The sequence below is a fragment of the Oncorhynchus tshawytscha genome, linkage group LG02, assembly GCF_018296145.1.
Source record: "Oncorhynchus tshawytscha isolate Ot180627B linkage group LG02, Otsh_v2.0, whole genome shotgun sequence".
NCBI lineage: Eukaryota > Metazoa > Chordata > Actinopteri > Salmoniformes > Salmonidae > Oncorhynchus > Oncorhynchus tshawytscha.
Genome location: NC_056430.1, coordinates 327,577 through 350,309, shown reverse-complemented (window position 1 = coordinate 350,309; position 22,733 = coordinate 327,577).

The window sequence follows — 22,733 nt, the reverse complement described above, 5'->3', positions numbered from 1 at the left end:
TATACAGGATATTACGGTACAGAGTCAATGTGGAGGCTATATACAGGGTATTACGGTACAGAGTCAATGTGGAGGCTATATACAGGGTATTACGGTACAGAGTCAATGTGGAGGCTATATACAGGGTACCGGTACAGAGTCAATATGGTGGCTATATACAGGGGGTACCGGTACAGAGTCAATATGGTGACTATATACAGGGGTACCGGTACAGAGTCAATGTGGAGACTATATACAGAGTGTTACGGTACAGAGTCAATGTGGAGGCTATATACAGGGTATTATGGTACAGAGTCAATGTGGAGGCTATATACAGGGTATTACGGTAAAGAGTCAATGTGGAGGCTATATACAGGGGGTACTGGTACAGAGTCAATGTGGAGGCTATATACAGGGATACCGGTACAGAGTCAATGTGGAGGCTATATACAGGGTATTACGGTACAGAGTCAATGTGGAGGCTATATACAGGGTATTACGGTACAGAGTCAATGTGGAGGCTATATACAGGGTATTACAGTACAGAGTCAATGTGGAGGCTATATACAGGGGGTACCGGTACAGAGTCAATGTGGAGGCTATATACAGGGTATTACGGTACAGAGTCAATGTGGAGGCTATATACAGGGTATTACGGTACAGAGTCAATGTGGAGGCTATATACAGGGTATTCCGGTACAGAGTCAATGTGGAGGCTATATACAGGGTATTACGGTACAGAGTCAATGTGGAGACTATATACAGGGTATTACGGTACAGAGTCAATGTGGAGGCTATATACAGGGGGTACCGGTACAGAGTCAATATGGTGACTATATACAGGGGGAGGCTATATACAGGGTATTACGGTACAGAGTCAATGTGGAGACTATATACAGATTGTTACGGTACAGAGTCAATGTGGAGACTATATACAGGGTATTACGGTACAGAGTCAATGTGGAGGCTATATACAGGGTATTACGGTACAGAGTCAATGTGGAGGCTATATACAGGGGGTACCGGTACAGAGTCAATATGGTGGCTATATACAAGGGGTACCGGTACAGAGTCAATATGGTGACTATATACAGGGGGTACCGGTACAGAGTCAATGTGGAGACTATATACAGAGTGTTACGGTACAGAGTCAATGTGGAGGCTATATACAGGGTATTACGGTACAGAGTCAATGTGGAGGCTATATACAGGGTATTACGGTACAGAGTCAATGTGGAGGCTATATACAGGGGGTACCGGTGCAGAGTCAATGTGGAGGCTATATACAGGGGGTACCGGTACAGAGTCAATGTGGAGGCTATATACAGGGGGTACCGGTTCAGAGTCTATCAGTTAGTCGAGGTAATTGAGGTACTATGTAGATGTAGGGAGAGTTATTAAAGTGACTATGCATAGATGATAACAGAGTAGCAGCAGCGTAAAAAGTGTGTGGGGGGGAGGGCAATGCACATAGTCTGGGTAGCCATTTGACTAGATGTTCAGCAGTCTTGGGGTTTGGGGGTAGAAGTTGTTTAGAAGCCTCTTGGACATCGACTTGGTGCTCCAGTACCACTTGCCATGCAGTAGCAGAGAGAACAGTCTATGACTAGGGTGGCTGGAGTCTTTGACAATTTTTAGGGCCTTCCTCTGACACCGCCTGGTATAGAGGTCCTGGATGGCAGGAAACTTGGCCCCAGTGATGCACTGGGCCGTACGCACTGCCCTCTAGTGCCTTGCGGTTGGAGGCCGAGCAGTTGCCATACCAGGCAGTGATGCAACCCGTCAGGATGCTCTCGATGGTGCAGCTGTAGAACTTTTGAGGATCTGAGAACCCATGCCAAGTCTTTTCAGTCTCCATTTGGAGGATCTCCCCACCTGTGGGAGCATCAGATCTGAGAAACCAATTTATGGTCCAATTGTAGTTCTCAGAAAAGCATACAAATGTGTCACTTTGCAATTCGTGTCTGTTGAGACTGGTTTGCTTGATCTTCATCTTCCTCATTTGTTTCATTCTACCTGCCATATAACTAACAATACTTCAGGTGGAAGTTTTATTCCTTTATTTTAATGTTTTATTTCAGATTATTCTATTGATTGAAGGAGCTACTGCGTATTATGGAGGCTGTGTTACTCTTCTTTTCCACGGTAACACCAGTGTCATACTAGAGTACGTACATTTTGTTTCCGTGCCAAGGGCTGGCAGTGTGGACTTGTGAAGAGCAGAATCAACAACCTCTGCACAATCAAAACAGTTGCTTTGTGAGAAGGTGTTAATGTTCACAGTTAGCCAGTGTTATGTAAATGAGGTTGAAAAAGTACCAGTGGCCTGGCTTTGGGCCCAAGTGGCATCAGGTTCGCCAGGGCCATGGACCGGTGAGACAAGGGTGCCAGCCCGCACAGATGGAAACAGAAAAGTGTGAGCCTTTTGAGTAAAACACTTGGGTAAAGCTGCTATGGAAATATGCCAATAGGAGAGAGAGAGCTGCTCTACATGGTTGGAGTCCTGAACATTCCAGAGAGCTGCTGTACATGGTTGGAGTCCTGAACATTCTGTAGAGCTGCTGTACATGGTTGGAGTCCTGAACATTCCGGAGAGCTGCTGTACATCATTGGAGTCCTGAACATTCCGGAGAGCTGCTGTACATGGTTGGAGTCCTGAACATTCCAGAGAGCTGCTGTACATAGTTGGAGTCCTGAACATTCCAGAGAGCTGCTGTACATGGTTGGACAACTGAACATTCCAGAGTGCTGCTGTACATGGTTGGAAACATTCCAGAGAGCTGCTGTAATGGTGGAGTCCTGAACATTCCAGAGAGCTGCTGTACATGGTGGAGTCCTGAACATTCCAGAGAGCTGCTGTACATGGTGGAGTCCTGAACATTCCAGGAGCAGCCAAGCATCCAGACCCAGTAATGGTACAGACACACTTAGAAATCTAACTGTTGAGGTACCGATAGCTACTGATAGGTACTTAGCACCGTAGGAGGCCGTTCCTTGGCTTGCTAGAACAAAAGACGCCCCTGATGTCCAAGATCTTGACTTTGAGCCAATCAGAGAGAACAAACCTCCAAGTGGGTGAGCCTATAGAAGTGACAAAAGGGAAAAAATAAGGCTCTTTTCTCAGTCTAAATCCATCCCCTTTTCATTTTATTAAAATGTAACCTTTATTTAACTAGGCAAGTCAGTTAAGTCCCTACGGGACTCCCAATCACAGCCGGACGTGAAATAGCCTGGATTCGAACCAGGGACTGTAGTGACGCCTCTTGCACTGAGATGCAGTGCCTTAGACTGCTGCACCACTCGAGAGAAATTCATGAGAATTGCTGTAACAATAAAGCTGCAAATATAAATATTACGTTTTTAAATCTTTTATATCTTGCTAAGGATTTTTTTGTTGTCAGTTTAATAATGTGCACCTGCGGGAGAAGGTAAAGACAACAACCTCTCCCTCAACGTCAGCAAAACAAAAGTTTAATGTTGAGTTCGGGGAAGAAGATGGAACATGTCCCGATCCGCATCAATGGGACTGCAGTAGAGAGAGTGAGCAGATTTACGTTTTCCGGAGTCCTCACCGAGGACTCGACGTGGACCAACAACAGCACCGCTTTTGTCAAGAGGGTGTAACAGCGTCTCTACTTCCTGAGGTGTCTGATGAAATTAAGCATGTCACCTTGGGTTCTCACCAAATACTGCACCATTGAGAGCGCCCCGACGGGTTACATCAAGGCCTGGTACGGGAATTATTCCATCCACGACTGCAAGGCCTTCCAGTGGGTGGTGGAAATGACCCGTACATTACTGTGACCGTGCTCTCACTCATTTCAGGACATCTACTCGAAAAAAGTGCGTGAGGAAGGTATGCAGAATCATTCAAACTTCTTATGGCTGCAGGGGCAGTATTGAGTAGCTTGGATGAAAAGGTGCCCAGAGTAAACGGCCTGCTCCTCAGTCTCAGTTGCTAATATATGCATATTATTATTAGTATTGGATAGAAAACACTCTGAAGTTTCTATTTTTTTTATGATGTCTGTGAGTATAACAGAACTCATATGACAGGCAAAAACCTGAGAAGAAATCCAAACAGGAAGTGGGAAATCTGAGTTCGGTCGATTTTCAACCCAGGCCCTATTGAATATACTGGGATATTGGTTATGTTGCACTTCCTAGGGCTTCCACTAGATGTCAACAGTCTTTAGAACTTTGTTTGAGGATTCTACTGTGAGGTGAGGACTCATAAGGGCTGTTTGAGGATTCTACTGTGAAGTGGGGGCTCATACGGGCTGTTTGAGGATTCTGCTGTGAAGGGGGACTCATAAGGGCTGTTTGAGGATTCTACTGTGAAGTGAGGGCTCATAAGGGCTGTTGGAGGATTCTGCTGTGAAGTGAGGGCTCATAAGGACTGTTTGAGGATTCTACTGTGAAGTGAGGGCTCATAAGGGCTGTTTGAGGATTCTGCTGTGAAGGGGGGACTCATAAGGGCTGTTTGAGCCAGAGGTCTGGCAGATTGCCACAGGCTCTGAGGAACGGTCACGAGAGAGTTAGCTCTCGTTCCATTGCTTTTCTACAGACATAGGAATTCTCTGGTTGGAATATTATTGAAGTTTTATGTTAAAAACATCCTAAAGATTGATTACATACATCGTTTGACATGTTTCTACGGACAGTAATGGACATTTTGTCTGCAACTAGGGCACGCGCTTCATGACTTTGGATTTGTTTACCAAACGTGCTAACAAAAGTAGCTATTTGGACATAAATGATGGACATTATTGAACTAAGTCAAACATTTAATGTGGAACTGGGATTCCTGGGAGTGCATTCTGATAAAGATCATCAAAGGTAAGTGAATATTTAAAATGCTATTTCTGAGTAATGTTGACTACCCAATATGGCGGGTATCTTTTTGGCTGCTTTGTTGTCTAAAGGCTGTACTCAGATTATTGCATGGTTTGCTTTTTCCATAAAGTTTTTAAAAAATCTGACACAGCGGTTGCATTAAGGAGAAGTGTATCTATATTTCCATGTCTAACAATTGTATTTTCATCGACATTTATAATGAGTATTTCTGTAAAATGATGTGGCTCTCTGCAAAATCACCGGATGTTTTTGGAACTAGTGAAAATAATGCGCCAATGTATACTGAGATGTTTTATATAAATATGAACTTTATCGAACAAAACATATATGTATTGTGTAACATGAAGTCCTATGAGTGTCATCTGATGAAGATCATTAAAGGTTAGTGATTCATTTTAGGTAGGTAGGGGTAAATTGACTAGACAACAGCGTAGATAATAAACAGTATCAGCAGTATACTATAGGTAGGGGTAAAGGATATATAATAGACAGTAACAGCAGTATACTGTAGGTAGGGGTAAAAGATAGATAATAGACAGTAACAGCAGTATACTGTAGGTAGAGGTAAAGTGACTAGACAACAGGATATATAATAGACAGTAACAGCAGTATACTGTAGGTAGGGGTAAAGGATAGATAATAGACAGTAACAGCAGTATACTGTAGGTAGGGGTAAATGATAGATAATAGACAGTAACAGTAGTATACTGTAGGTAGGGGTAAAGGATAGATAATAGACAGTAACAGCAGTATACTGTAGGTAGGGGTAAAGGATAGATAATAGACAGTAACAGCAGTATACTGTAGGTAGGGGTAAAGGATAGATAATAGACAGTATCAGCAGTATACTGTAGGTAGGGGTAAAGGATAGATAATAGACAGTAACAGCAGTATACTGTAGGTAGGGGTAAAGGATAGATAATAGATAGTAACAGCAGTATACTGTAGGTAGGGGTAAAGGATAGATAATAGACAGTAACAGCAGTATACTGTAGGTAGGGGTAAAGGATAGATAATAGACAGTAACAGCAGTATACTGTAGGTAGGGGTAAAGGATAGATAATAGACAGTATCAGCAGGGTATGTGATGAGCAAAAGAGATGAGTGCTAAACGTGTCAATGCAGATATTCCGGGTGGCTTTTGGTTAAAACTACTTAAAAACTATTTATCAGTCTTTTTAGCTTGTGGGTAGAAGCTGTTCAGGGTCCTTTTGGTTCCAGACTTGCTGTGGTTTACTGATCCGACTTTTTGGGGGATATTTTAGTCCAGACTGAAAGATCCCGAGTTTCTGGAAGGTTCTGCTCATGTGTACATGTAATATTCTCTACTTTACGCTCAAGTTAGATCAAGTTGAATCCATGTCTGATTCAAGATCTCACATAAAGATCACAGTATTATACATAACAGAACTGAATATAATAGCATAACGATACCGTAAGACAAATAAAAACCACCGCATTCGATCTTGAATGATAATTCTTAAACTTTTACTAGGGGAGGACAACTGCCTCCTCTCATTGAAGCAACGGAAGTTCAAGGCCGACCGCGGTAATTGTTAGCAGAAAACCGGATCCCCCATTATAGTGAATGTAAAAATGGCAATGTTTGTTGTACAATTTTCATTTTCAAGACAATCATGGCATCAATATTTGATTCTAAATACACCGGATGTATGTCCTTGAACTAATTATTTTAGAATCACACACACACACAGTTATAAGGATAATGTCTCCATGACACACAAACAATATCACATTTACATAAGTATTAAGACTCTTTGCTATGAGACTGAAATGTATCGTCTCAGGTGCATCCTGTTTCCAATGATCATCCGTGAGATGATTCTGCAACTTGATTGGAGCCCACCTGTCGTAAATTCAATTGCCACTCCACGTAGTTGACGCTGATTTTTAGGCTTCACAGTAGAAGCCTTCTGTCTCCACCCTGATTGTAAATCAGAGGCTGTTAAGCCAACAGAGTGTCTAAAATGGCACCCTATTCTATACAGTGTACTACTTTTGACCAGATTCCTTATAGGGAACATAGTGCTTTTTATGACACATCCTGGGAGAGGTTTATTTCTAGCTAGAGGAAGGGGTACACGTGTCACACTGATGTTTCTATCTGGAGAGAGAGATTCATTCTGTCTTTTGTCTGAGCTGCAGAATGAAAATGGCTTCCGCCCTGAGCATCAGATATGTGATGTTGCTTGAGCCACAAATATAAAATACAAAAAGGGTCAGCGGTGACAGGTTTAGGACACTCCCACGCCATCACTGGCATTGTGCTCAGCTCTGTAAGAATAGACTAAAACTCAGCTCTGCTCTACCACAGTGCTGCCTCTGTTCTGCCTCTGTTCTGCATCAGCTCTGTAAGAATAGACTAAAACTCAGCTCTGCTCTGCCTCAGCCCTGTCTCTGTTCTGCCTCTGCTCTGCCACAGCGCTGCCTCTGCTCTGCCTCTGCTCTACCTCAGCCCTGCCTCAGCCCTACCTCAGCCATGCCTCTGCTCTGCCTCAGCCCTGCCTCTGCTCTGCCACAGCTCTGCCTCTGTTCTGCCTCTGCCTCTGCTCTGCCTGCCTCAGCCCTGCCTCTGCTCTACTTCAGCCCTGCCTCTGCTCTGCCACAGCTCTGCCTCTGTTCTGCCACAGCTCTGCCTCTGTTCTGCCTCTGCCTCTACTCTACCTCAGCCCTGCCTCTGCTCTACTTCAGCCCTGCCTCTGCTCTGCCTCTGCTCTGCCTCAGCCCTGCCTCTGCTCTACTTCAGCCCTGCCTCTGCTCTGCCTCAGCCATGCCTCTGCTCTGCCTCTGCTCTGCCTCAGCCCTGCCTCTGCTCTGCCTCAGCCATGCCTCTGCTCTGCCTCTGCTCTGCCTCAGCCCTGCCTCTGCTCTGCCTCAGCCCTGCCTCTGCTCTGCCTCTGCTCTGCTCTGCCTCAGCTCAGAGGATATAAAGAGCTAGCAGACATAACCAGCCTGGAGGCTGTACACTTCACTGGATTTATAATGGGGGGAGAAAGGAGGGAGGGGGGAGGATATCTTTTTTATTTCTGCTCTATCTGGTCAGTTTGATTAGAAGTACATCAGAGGGAAGCCCTTACTGAAGTGTTGCACATGACAAATGCCAAAATAAATTCAAAATGGACACTTCTTTGGTGTTGATGACCCTGTCTGTGTCAAAATCTTCTCTAACTCTTTTGCCATGACCAGAGGAAGAATTCAGTATACTGTAAAATTAAAATTTATAAACTAAAGTATTACATTTCCTCCATTTTTAAATAATTGTAATTACATGTAATTGTATTGAAATAACCTCTGAACTTTTGTCTGAAATTATCATATTAATTTGTTGAGAATACAATACTGTAATAGACTACATAAATAATAAAGCTTTGGTGATAAACACACATTTCAACGACAACTTGGCGAATGTATTGAGCAGGACAATCAGATCCAATCAATCAGATCCAATCAGATCCAATCAGATCCAATCAGATCCAATCAGATCCAATCAGATCCAATCAGATCCAATCAGATCCAATCAAATGGAGAAAAATAATAAATAAAGGTTTTCTTTTTTTAATGTTTCAAAATACAAGGTTTATTGGCACAACAAGCACATCTCTCTTGTTCTGTGCATCACGGCTGGAATGGATGCAATTCTATCGTCAATAATCAACGCCACAACCAATAGCATTTTACCGCTAAGACCAGCTTTGCGTTGGTCGTAAACATTCCCACCAGCACGTACTGAAATTGCCACCTTTTGGCACACATTTTTAAGGATAAACCTTCGATATTGCCACCCCCTCCCACCTCAGAGCAAGACATGCAAATTACCAATCCTGGTGCTAGGGTTTGAACATAAGAATGGTGCCGGCTATGGCCTCCCGGGTGGTGCAGGGGTCTAGGGCACTGCATCGCAGTGCTAGCTGTGCCACCAGAGACTCTGGGTTCACGCCCAGGCTCTGTTGCAGCCGGCCGCGACTGGGAGGTCCGTGGGGCGACGCACAATTGGCCTAGCGTCGTCCGGGTTATGGAGGGTTTGGCCGGTAGGGAGATCCTTGTCTCATTGCGGACTAGCGACTCCTGTGGCGGGCCGGGCGCAGTGCACGCTGACACGGTCGCCAGGTGTATGGTGTTTCCTCCAACACATTGGTGCGGCTGGCTTCCGGGTTGGATGGCGCTGTGTTAAGAAGCAGTGCGGCTTGGTTGGGTTGTGTTTCGGAGGATGCATGACTTTCAACCTTCGTCTCTCCCGAGCCCGTACGGGAGTTGTAGCAATGAGACAAGATAGTAACTACTAACAATTGGATACCACGAAATTGGGGAGAAAAAGGGGTCAAAAAATTAAAAATGTTTAAAGAATGGTGCCGGCTTTAACAGATCAACTGTGCGTTAGATATTTTCCTTGGCTTTAATGTCAGATGAAAATGGAGCACGACAGTTTCTCTAAATTCACGACACTGCAGCCCTGCTCTGCTTAGAACAGAACTGCTGAAAACTAGTGTAGCAAGGCATCATGGATCATCAGTTACCAGTCCTTTCTCCCCCAGCGTCTACCCCAGCGTTCTTTAACTTTATAAAGGGGCCGTGAATTCATTCTGAAGGCTTTGTGTGTCCAGTGTGCTATGAAATGCACTAAATGCTAAGGATTGAATAGCTATCTGCACTTATTTTCACATCTCCTCGAGAAGGTCTGCTATTATTCTGCTTCAGAGAGAAGGGACTTGGGGCTAAGGATGAACTATACTGCGGAAGGATTACTTAAGGACTGTTATTTAAAAAAAAAACCGAGTTGTGTAAGAATCTGATATTTCCTATGGCTTGATTTATGTTTTGACCGTGTTTCAAGTCAATCGATTGTCGACGTAAATACAGGGTCTAAAACAGGTAGAGGACAGTTTGATGGTCTAAAACAGGTAGAGGACAGTTTGATGGTCTATGTAGAGGACAGTTTGATGGTCTATGTAGAGGACAGTTTGATGGTCTATGTAGAGGACAGTTTGATGGTCTAAAACAGGTAGAGGACAGTTTGATGGTCTATGTAGAGGACAGTTTGATGGTCTAAAACAGGTAGAGGACAGTATGATGGTCTATGTAGAGGACAGTTTGATGGTCTAAAACAGGTAGAGGACAGTATGATGGTCTATGTAGAGGACAGTGTGATGGTCTATGTAGAGGACAGTATGATGGTCTATGTAGAGGACAGTGTGATGGTCTAAAACAGGTAGAGGACAGTATGATGGTCTATGTAGAGGACAGTTTGATGGTCTAAAACAGGTAGAGGACAGTATGATGGTCTATGTAGAGGACAGTGTGAGGGTCTAAACAGGTAGAGGACAGTGTGATGGTGTATGTAGAGGACAGTGTGATGGTCTATGTAGAGGACAGTGTAATGGTCTATGTAGAGGACAGTGTGAGGGTCTAAACAGGTAGAGGACAGTATGATGGTCTATGTAGAGGACAGTATGATGGTCTATGTAGAGGACAGTGTAATGGTCTATGTAGAGGGACAGTGTGATGGTCTATGGAGGACAGTATGATGGTCGAAACAGGTAGAGGACAGGGTGATGGTCTAAACAGGTAGAGGACAGTGTGATGGTCTAAGCAGGTAGAGGAGAGTGTGATGGTCTGAGCAGGTAGAGGACAGTGTGATGGTCTAAGCAGGTAGATGACAGTATGATGGTCTATGTAGAGGACAGTGTGATGGTCTAAACAGGTAGAGGACAGTGTGATGGTCTACACAGGTAGAGGACAGTGTGATGGTCTAAACAGGTATAGGACAGTGTGATGGTCTAAACAGGTAGAGGACAGTGTGATGGTCTAAACAGGTAGAGGACAGTGTGATGGTCTAAACAGGTAGAGGACAGTATGATGGTGTATGTAGAGGACAGTGTGATGGTCTAAGCAGGTAGAGGACAGTGTGATGGTCTATGTAGAGGACAGTGTGATGGTCTATGTAGAGGACAGTGTGATGGTCTGTGGTAGAGGACAGTGTGAGGTCTATGTAGAGGAAAGTGTTATGGTCAACTTAGAGGACAGTGTGATGGTATATGTAGAGGACAGTTTGATGGTCTAAACAGGTAGAGGACAGTGTGATGGTCTATGTAGAGGACAGTGTGATGGTCTATGTAGAGGACAGTGTGATGGTCTATGTAGAGGACAGTGTGATGGTCTAAACAGGTAGAGGACATTGTGATGGTCTATGTAGAGGACAGTGTGATGGTCTAAACAGGTAGAGGACAGTATGATGGTCTATGTAGAGGACAGTGTGATTGTCTATGTAGAGGACAGTGTGATTGTCTAAACAGGTAGAGGACAGTGTGATGGTCTATGTAGAGGACAGTGTGATGGTCTAAACAGGTAGAGGACAGTGTGATGGTCTATGTAGAGGACAGTGTGATGGTCTAAACAGGTAGAGGACAGTATGATGGTCTATGTAGAGGACAGTGTGATGGTCTAATGGTCTATGTAGAGGACAGTGTGATGGTCTAAGCAGGACAGTGATGGACAGTGTGATGGTCTAAACAGGTAGAGGACAGTGTGATGGTCTAAACAGGTATGAGGACAGTGTGATGGTCTAAACAGGTAGAGGACAGTGTGATGGTCTATGTAGAGGACAGTGTGATGGTCTAAACAGGTAGAGGACAGTATGATGGTCTATGTAGAGGACAGTGTGATGGTCTAAGCAGGTAGAGGACAGTGTGATGGTCTATGAGGACAGTGTGATGGTCTATGGAGAGGACAGTGTGATGGTCTATGTAGAGGACAGTGTAATGGTCTATGGTAGAGGACAGTGTGATGGTCTAAACAGGTAGAGGACAGTGTGATGGTCTATGTAGAGGACAGTGTGATGGTCTAAACAGGTAGAGGACAGTGTGATGGTCTAGTATGATGGTCTATGTAGAGGACAGTGTGATGGTCTATGTAGAGGACAGTGTGCTGTCTGTGATGGTCTAGAGAGGACAGTGTGATGGTCTATGGTAGAGGACAGTGTGATGGTCTATGTAGAGGACAGTGTGATGGTCTAAACAGGTAGAGGACAGTGTGATGGTCATTGTAGAGGACAGTGTGATGGTCTAAACAGGTAGAGGACAGTATGATGGTCTATGTAGAGGACAGTGTGATGGTCTATGGTAGAGGACAGTGTGATGGTCTATGTAGAGGACAGTGTGATGGTCTAAACAGGTAGAGGACAGTGTGATGGTCTATGTAGAGGACAGGGTGATGGTCTATGTAGAGGACAGTGTGATGGTCTAAACAGGTAGAGGACAGTGTGATGGTCTATGTAGAGGACAGTGTGATGGTCTAAACAGGTAGAGGACAGTGTAATGGTCTAAGCAGATAGAGGACAGTGTGATTGTCTATGTAGAGGACAGTGTGGTGGTCTATGAGAGGACAGTGTGATGGTCTAAACAGGTAGAGGACAGTGTGATGGTCTAAACAGGTAGAGGACAGTGTGATGGTCTAAACAGGTAGAGGACAGTGTGATGGTCTAAACAGGTAGAGGACAGTGTGATGGTCTAAGCAGGTAGAGGACAGTGTGATGGTCTAAGCAGGTAGCGGACAGTGTGATGGTCTAAGCAGTGTGATGGTCTAAGTAGGGACAGTGTAATGGTCTAAACAGATAGAGGACAGTGTGATGGTCTATGTAGAGGACAGTGTGATGATCTATATATAGGACAGTGTGATGGTCTATGTAGAGGATAGTGTGATGGTCTATGTAGAGGACAGTGTGATGGTCTATGTAGAGGACAGTGTGATGGTCTAAGCAGGTAGAGGACAGTGTGATGGTCTATGTAGAGGACAGTGTGATGGTCTAAACAGGTAGAGGACAGTATGATGGTCTATGAAACAGGTAGAGGACAGTGTGATGGTCTAAACAGGTAGAGGACAGTGTGATGGTCTAAGCAGGTAGAGGACAGTGTGATGGTCTAAGCAGGTAGAGGACAGTATGATGGTCTATGTAGAGGACAGTGTGATGGTTTATGTAGATTACAGTGTGATGGTCTAAACAGGTAGAGGACAGTGTGAAGGTCTAAGCAGGTAGAGGACAGTGTGATGGTCTAAGCAGGTAGAGGACAGTGTGATGGTCTATGTAGAGGACAGTGTGATGGTCTATGTAGATGGACAGTGTGATGGTCTAAACAGGTAAAGGACAGTGTGATGGTCTAAGCAGGTAGAGGACAGTGTGATGGTCTAAGCAGGTAGAGGACAGTATGATGGTCTATGTAGAGGACAGTGTGATGGTCTAAATAGGTAGAGGACAGTGTGATGGTCGAAACAGGTAGAGGACAGTATGATGGTCTACGTAGACGACAGTGTGATGGTCTATGTAGAGGACAGTGTGATGGTCTAAATTGGTAGAGGACAGTATGATGGTCCATGTAGAGGACAGTGTGAGGGTCTAAACAGGTAGAGGACATTGTGATGGTCTATGTAGAGGACAGTGTGATGGTCTAAACAGGTAGAGGACAGTATGATGGTCTATGTAGAGGACAGTGTGATGGTCTATGTAGAGGACAGTGTGATTGTCTAAACAGGTAGAGGACAGTGTGATGGTCTATGTAGAGGACAGTGTGATGGTCTATGTAGAGGACAGTGTGATGGTCTATGTAGAGGACAGTGTGATGGTCTAAACAGGTAGAGGACAGTGTGATGGTCTATGTAGAGGACAGTGTGATGGTCTAAACAGGTAGAGGACAGTATGATGGTCTATGTAGAGGACAGTGTGATGGTCTAAGCAGGTAGAGGACAGTGTGATGGTCTAAGCAGGTAGAGGACAGTGTGATGGTCTAAACAGGTAGAGGACAGTGTGATGGTCTAAACAGGTATGGTTTATGTAGGACAGTGTGATGGTCTAAACAGGTAGAGGACAGTGTGATGGTCTATGTAGAGGACAGTGTGATGGTCTAAGCAGGTAGAGGACAGTGTGATGGTCTATGTAGAGGACAGTGTGATGGTCTATGTAGAGGACAGTGTAATGGTCTATGTAGAGGACAGTGTGATGGTCTAAACAGGTAGAGGACAGTGTGATGGTCTATGTAGAGGACAGTGTGATGGTCTAAACAGGTAGAGGATAGTATGATGGTCTATGTAGAGGACAGTGTGATGGTCTATGTAGAGGACAGTGTGCTGTCTGTGTAGAGGACAGTGTGAGGGTCTATGTAGAGGACAGTGTGATGGTCTATGTAGAGGACAGTGTGATGGTCTAAGCAGGTAGAGGACAGTGTGATGGTCATTGTAGAGGACAGTGTGATGGTCTAAACAGGTAGAGGACAGTATGATGGTCTATGTAGAGGACAGTGTGATGGTCTATGTAGAGGGACAGTGTGATGGTCTATGTAGAGGACAGTGTGATGGTCTAAACAGGTAGGTCTAGGACATTGTGATGGTCTATGTAGAGGACAGTGTGATGGTCTAAACAGGTAGAGGACAGTGTGATGGTCTATGTAGAGGACAGTGTGATGGTCTATGTAGAGGACAGTGTGATGGTCTATGTAGAGGACAGTGTGATGGTCTAAACAGGTAGAGGACAGTGTGATGGTCTATGTAGAGGACAGTGTGATGGTCTAAACAGGTAGAGGACAGTGTAATGGTCTAAACAGGTAGAGGACAGTGTGATGGGCTATGTAGAGGACAGTGTGATGGTCTATGTAGAGGACAGTGTGATGGTCTAAACAGGTAGAGGACAGTGTGATGGTCTATGTAGAGGACAGTGTGATGGTCTAAACAGGTAGAGGACAGTGTAATGGTCTAAGCAGATAGAGGACAGTGTGATTGTCTATGTAGAGGACAGTGTGGTGGTCGATGTAGAGGACAGTGTGATGGTCTAAACAGGTAGAGGACAGTGTGATGGTCTATGTAGAGGACAGTGTGATGGTCTAAACAGGTAGAGGACAGTGTAATGGTCTAAGCAGATAGAGGACAGTGTGATGGTCTAAGCAGGTAGCGGACAGTGTGATGGTCTAAGCAGGTAGAGGACAGTGTAATGGTCTAAGCAGATAGAGGACAGTGTGATGGTCTATGTAGAGGACAGTGTGATGATCTATATATAGGACAGTGTGATGGTCTATGTAGAGGATAGTGTGATGGTCTATGTAGAGGACAGTGTGATGGTCTATGTAGAGGACAGTGTGATGGTCTAAGTAGAGGACAGTGTGATGGTCTATGTAGAGGACAGTGTGATGGTCTAAACAGGTAGAGGACAGTATGATGGTCGAAACAGGTAGAGGACAGTGTGATGGTCTAAGCAGGTAGAGGACAGTGTGATGGTCTATGCAGGTAGAGGACAGTATGATGGTCTATGTAGAGGACAGTGTGATGGTTTATGTAGATTACAGTGTGATGGTCTAAACAGGTAGAGGACAGTGTGAAGGTCTAAGCAGGTAGAGGACAGTGTGATGGTCTAAGCAGGTAGTGTGAGGTCTACAGTATTATGGTCTATGTAGAGGACAGTGTGATGGTCTAAATAGGTAGAGGACAGTGTGATGGTCTAAACAGAAACAGGTGGTCTAGAGGACAGTATGATAGTCTAAACGGTAGACGACAGTGTGATGGTCTATGTAGAGGACAGTGTGATGGTCTAAACTGGTAGAGGACAGTATGATGGTCCATGTAGAGGACAGTGTGATGGTCTAAACAGGTAGAGGAGAGTATGATGGTCTATGTAGAGGACAGTGTGATGGTCTAAACAGGTAGAGGACAGTGTGATGGTCTATGTAGAGGACAGTGTGATGGTCTAAACAGGTAGAGGACAGTGTGATGGTCTAAACAGATAGAGGACAGTGTGATGGTCTAAGCAGGTAGCGGACAGTGTGATGGTCTAAGCAAGTAGAGGACAGTGTAATGGTCTAAGCAGATAGAGGACAGTGTGATGGTCTAAGCAGGTAGAGGACAGTGTGATGGTCTATGTAGAGGACAGTGTGATGGTCTATGTAGAGGACAGTGTAATGGTCTATGTAGAGGACAGTGTGATGGTCTAAACAGGTAGAGGACAGTGTGATGGTCTATGTAGAGGACAGTGTGATGGTCTAAACAGGTAGAGGACAGTGTAATGGTCTAAACAGGTAGAGGACAGTGTGATGGTCTATGTAGAGGACAGTGTGATGGTCTATGTAGGTCTGTGATGGTCTAGTAGAGGACAGTGTGATGGTCTAAATGGTCAGGTAGAGGACAGTGTGATGGTCTATGTAGAGGACAGTGTGATGGTCTATGGTAGAGGACAGTGTGATGGTCTATGTAGAGGACAGTGTGATGGTCTAAACAGGTAGAGGACAGTGTGATGGTCTATGTAGAGGACAGTGTGATGGTCTAAACAGGTAGAGGACAGTGTGATGGTCTAAGAGGACAGGTAGAGGACAGTGTGATGGTCTAAACAGGTAGAGGACAGTGTGATGGTCTAAACAGGTATAGGACAGTGTGATGGTCTAAACAGGTGAGAGGACAGTGTGATGGTCTATGTAGAGGACAGTGTGATGGTCTAAACAGGTAGAGGACAGTATGATGGTCTATGTAGAGGACAGTGTGATGGTCTAAGCAGGTAGAGGACAGTGTGATGGTCTATGTAGAGGACAGTGTGATGGTCTATGTAGAGGACAGTGTGATGGTCTATGTAGAGGACAGTGTGATGGTCTAAACAGGTAGAGGACAGTGTGATGGTCTATGTAGAGGACAGTGTGATGGTCTAAACAGGTAGAGGATAGTATGATGGTCTATGTAGGTAGGACAGTGTGATGGTCTATGTAGAGGACAGTGTGCTGTCTGTGGTAGAGGACAGTGTGAGGGTCTATGTAGAGGACAGTGTGATGGTCTATGTAGAGGACAGTGTGATGGTCTAAACAGGTAGAGGACAGTGTGATGGTCATTGTAGAGGACAGTGTGATGGTCTAAACAGGTAGAGGACAGTATGATGGTCTATGTAGAGGACAGTGTGATGGTCTATGGTAGAGGACAGTGTGATGGTCTATGTAGAGGACAGTGTGATGGTCTAAACAGTATGATGGTCTAGAGGACATTGTGATGGTCTATGTAGATGGAGGACAGTGTGATGGTCTAAACAGGTAGAGACAGTGTGATGGTCTATGTAGAGGACAGTGTGATGGTCTATGTAGAGGACAGTGTGATGGTCTATGTAGAGAGACAGTGTGATGGTCTAAACAGGTAGAGGACAGTGTGATGGTCTATGGTAGAGGACAGTGTGATGGTCTAAACAGGTAGAGGACAGTGTGATGGTCTAAACAGGTAGAGGACAGTGTGATGGGCTATGTAGAGGACAGTGTGATGGTCTAAACAGGTAGAGGACAGTGTGATGGTCTAAACAGGTAGAGGACAGTGTGATGGTCTATGTAGGTAGGACAGTGTGATGGTCTAAACAGGTAGAGGACAGTGTAATGGTCTAAGCAGATAGAGGACAGTGTGATTGTCTATGTAGAGGACTGTGTGGTGGTCTATGTAGAGGACAGTGTGATGGTCTAAACAGGTAGAGGACAGTGTGATGGTCTATGTAGAGGACAGTGTGATGGTCTAAACAGGTAGAGGACAGTGTAATGGTCTAAGCAGATAGAGGACAGTGTGATGGTCTAAGCAGGTAGCGGACAGTGTGATGGTCTAAGTCAAACAGGTAGAGGACAGTGTAATGGTCTAAGCAGATAGAGGACAGTGTGATGGTCTATGTAGAGGACAGTGTGATGATCTATAGAGGACAGTGTGATGGTCTATGTAGAGGACAGTGTGATGGTCTAAGCAGGTAGAGGACAGTGTGATGGTCTATGTAGAGGACAGTGTGATGGTCTAAACAGGTAGAGGACAGTATGATGGTCTAAACAGAAACAGGTAGAGGTCAGGGTGATGGTCTAAACAGGTAGAGGACAGTGTGATGGTCTAAGCAGGTAGAGGACAGTGTGATGGTCTAAGCAGGTAGAGGACAGTATGATGGTCTATGTAGAGGACAGTGTGATGGTTTATGTAGATTACAGTGTGATGGTCTAAACAGGTATAGGACAGTGTGATGGTCTAAACAGGTATAGGACAGTGTGATGGTCTAAACAGGTAGAGGACAGTGTGATGGTCTAAGCAGGTAGAGGACAGTGTGATGGTCTAAGCAGGTAGAGAACAGTGTGATGGTCTAAACAGGTAGAGGAGAGTATGATGGTCTATGTAGAGGACAGTGTGATGGTCTAAACAGGTAGAGGACAGTGTGATGGTCTATGTAGAGGACAGTGTGATGGTCTAAACAGGTAGAGGACAGTGTGATGGTCTAAACAGATAGAGGACAGTGTGATGGTCTAAACAGGTAGCGGACAGTGTGATGGTCTAAGCCGGTAGAGGACAGTGTAATGGTCTAAGCAGATGGTCTAGAGGACAGTGTGATGGTCTAAGCAGGTAGAGGACAGTGTGATGGTCTATGATAGAGGACAGTGTGATGGTCTATGTAGAGGACAGTGTAATGGTCTAAACAGGTAGAGGACAGTGTGATGGTCTATGTAGAGGACAGTGTGAATGGTCTATGTAGAGGACAGTGTGATGGTCTAAACAGGTAGAGGGCAGTGTGAGGGTCTATGTAGAGGACAGTGTGATGGTCTAAACAGGTAGTGGACAGTGTGATGGTCTATGTAGAGGACAGTGTGATGGTCTAAACAGGTAGAGGACAGTGTAATGGTCTAAACAGGTAGAGGACAGTGTGATGGTCTATGTAGAGGACAGTGTGATGGTCTATGTAGAGGACAGTGTGATGGTCTATGTAGAGGACAGTGTGATGGTCTAAACAGGTAGAGGACAGTGTGATGGTCTATGTAGAGGACAGTGTGATGGTCTAAACAGGTAGAGGACAGTGTAATGGTCTAAGCAGATAGAGGACAGTGTGATGGTCTATGTAGAGGACAGTGTAATGGTCTAAGCAAATAGAGGACAGTGTGATGGTCTAAGCAGGTAGAGGACAGTGTAATGGTCTAAGCAGATAGAGGACAGTGTGATGGTCTATGTAGAGGACAGTGTGATGATCTATGTATAGGACAGTGTGATGGTCTATGTAGAGGATAGTGTGATGGTCTATGTAGAGGACAGTGTGATAGTTTAAACAGGTAGAGGACAGTGTGATGGTCTAAACAGGTAGAGGACAGTGTAATGGTCTAAGCAAATAGAGGACAGTGTGATGGTCTATGTAGAGGACAGTGTGATGGTCTATGTAGAGGACAGTGTGATGGTCTATGTAGAGGACAGTGTGATGGTCTAAACAGGTAGAGGACAGTGTGATGGTCTATGTAGAGGACAGTGTGATGGTCTAAACAGGTAGAGGACAGTGTAATGGTCTAAGCAAATAGAGGACAGTGTGATGGTCTAAGCAGGTAGAGGACAGTGTAATGGTCTAAGCAGATAGAGGACAGTGAGATGGTCTATGTGGGGCAGTGAGATGATCTAGTGAGATGAGATGGTCTATGTAGAGGACAGTATTATGGTCTATGTAAAGGACAATGTGATGGTCTATGTAGAGGACAGTGTGATGGTCTATGTCGAGGACAGTGTGATTGTCTAAGCAGGTAGAGGACAGTGCGATGGTCTATGATGGTCTATGTAGAGGACAGTGTGATGGTCTAAGCAGGTAGAGGACAGTGTGATGGTCTAAGCAGGTAGAGGACAGTGTGATGGTCTATGTAGTGGACTGTGTGATGGTCTAAACAGGTATAGGACAGTGTGATGGTCTAAACAGGTAGAGGACAGTGTGATGGTCTAAGCAGGTAGAGGACAGTGTGATGGTCTAAGCAGGTAGAGGACAGTGTGATGGTCTAAACAGGTAGAGGACAGTGTGATGGTCTAAGCAGGTCGAGGACAGTGTGATTGGTTGGTCATCAAAGCTTTGATTAGATTGATGTCATTCTAAGTCATAAAAAAAACCTGCCTCACAGAAAATGTTGTTCTTATTAAAAGTTGTGTCATTGTAAGGGCTTGATTTAATCCGGATGTTCAGCTCTATAGATGTCTTCAAGGATGTCGCCAGGACCAACTGAGAAATAGAGAAAACCTCCAGGGGACCATGACACAACGTCCTGACCAATCGCCAACTAGACAAAACCTCCAGGGGACAATGACAACGGTCCTGACCAACTGAGAACCAGACAAAACCTCCAGGGGACCATGACAACGGTCCTAACCACTTTAGACAACCATTTTTGGTTGCAGTTACGTTCCGTTGGGACCATCACGCAACATCCTAATCACTAGTAATGTTACAATTAAAAAGGTCCTGACATGGTCTCCAGGGGACCATGACAACGTTCCTGACCAACCGAAAACTAGACTAAACCTGCAGGGGACCATGACAACGGTCCTGCTAACATACAGAGAACCCAACAAAGGTCCCTCAGAGAACGTTGTGAAACATCTCCTTGCGGTCATCGAATGCCCCACAGATAACGTCCTATCAGAACCAAATAGGAACCTTTCTAAAAATATTCCGTAATGGATATCATACCCAATTATAACATTATACTGCGACCAAACTGGGACCTGTACTGAACGTCCTCTTTTAGTACTGAGTTTAATGTCAAGCTTTAATGTTTCTAGAATGTTCTAACAGTTTTTCAATTTTTGCCTAAAAGGACATATAACACATTGAATATAAGAATATAACACATTAGATCTGGTAAAAGATAATACAAAGGAAAATAAAAGTGTTTTTGTATTTTTTTTTGGACCATCAAGCAAAAGGCCATAATGTATTATTCCAGCCCAGGTAAAATGTAGACGTTGGCCACTAGATGGCAGCAGTATATGTGCAAAGTTTTAGACTGATCCAATGAATCATTGCATTTATGTTAACATTTTGGTATCAAGACTGCCCAAATGTGCCTAATTAGTTTATTAATATCGTTTCATGTTCAAAACTGTGCACTCCTCAGACAATAGCATGGTATTCTTTCAATGTAATAGCTACTGTAAATTGGACAGTGCAGTTAGATTAACAAGACTTTAAGCTTTCTGCCAAATTCAGATATGTCTACGTCCTGGGAAATGTTCTTGTTACTTACAACCTCATGCTAATCGCATTAGCCTATGTTATCTCAACTTCCCGAGGGGGACCCACGGGAAGAAGTGGAGAAGAAGTTTAACCCACAGACCATCATAGATTAACCAAAAATGAACACACAGACCACCATAGATTAACACACAGACCAGCATAGATTAACACACAGACCAGCATAGATTAACACAGACCAGCATAGATTAACACACAGACCACCATAGATTAACACACAGACCACTATAGATTAACACACAGACCACCATAGATTAACACACAGACCACCATAGATTAACACACAGACCACCATAGATTAACACACAGACCACCCTAGATGATCCCCAGATGATCCTATTGGACATGGACATGCGTAGAAATGGAAATTGTGCACAATTGTGTCAGTGGAGTCTCCTCAGAGGAGACACGGGAGGACCATCCTCCTCAGTAAATTTCATAAAAATACAAATATTGAAAAATTGAAAAAAGTGATCCTTTTTAAATAAAATTACACAAAATGTATTCACATCACCAAAATGAATTGATTAAAATACTGTTTTGCTGTAGCCTCAACAGCACTCCGTAGGGTAGCACCATGGTGTAGCCATAGGACAGCTGGCTACCATCCTCCTCTGAGTATATTGACTTCAATACAAAACCAAGGAGGCTCTTGGTTCTCATCCCCTTCCATGGATTTACACAGTAATTATGACAACTTCCCGGAGGACTTCCTCCAACCTATCAAAGCTCTTGCAGTACGAACTGACATGTTGTCCAACCAATAAAACGATGAGAGAATGAATCTAGTACTGAAAGCTACAGCTAGCTAGCACAGCAGTGCATAACACTGTGGTGAGTACTTGACTCAAAGAGAGAGAAAGACAATAGTTGAACGCTTTGGAACAAATTAATTTTTTCAAAAACGAAGGAAGGAGAAGTGAGAGACAGAGAAAGAGAGAGAGAGAGAGAGAGAGAGAGAGGGAGAGAGCGAGAGAGAGACAGAGAGAGGGAGAGGGAGAGAGAGACAGAGAGAGAGGGAGAGGGAGAGCTTGAAGGAGCAAGTTATATTTTGTGTGTAAACTACCATTCAAAAGTTTGGGGTCACTTAGAAATGTCCTTATTTTTGAAACAAAAGCAAATTTTTTGTCCATTAAAATAACATACAATTGATCAGAAATACAGTGTAGACATTGTTAATGTTGTAAATGAATATTGTAGCTGGAAATGGCAGATTTTTATGGAATATCTACATAGGAGTGTCTTCCTTCTGGCCACACTACCATAAAGGCCTGATTGGCGGAGTGCTGCAGAGATGCTTGTCCTTCTGGAATGTTTTCCCATCTCCACAGAGGAACTCTGGAGCTCTGTCAGCGTGACCATTGGGTTCTTGGTCACCTCCCTGACCAAGGCCCTTCTCCCACGATTGCTCAGTTTGGCCGGGCGGCCAGCTCTAGAAAGAGTCTTGGTGGTTCCAAACGCCTTCCATTTAAGAATGATGGAGGCCACTGTGTTCTTTGGAACCCTACCCCAGATCTGTGCCTCGACACGATCCTGTCTTGGAGATCCTTCAACCTTATGGCTTGGTTTTTGCTCTGATGTGCATTGTCAAATGTGAGACCTTATACAGACAGGTCATTTGAATTTACCACAGGTGGCCTCCTCTCAAGGATGATCAATGGAAACAGGATGCAACTGAGCTGAGTTTCGAGTCTCATAGCAAAGGGTCTGAATACTTATGTAAGTTAGTTATTTATATTTTTTAAAATAAGCTGTATACATATATATTATATTTTTATATAGATACATATCTATTTTTTTTAAATTATGCAAACGTTTTTTAACCTGTTTTCACATTACCATTATGGGGTATTGTGATGTCACC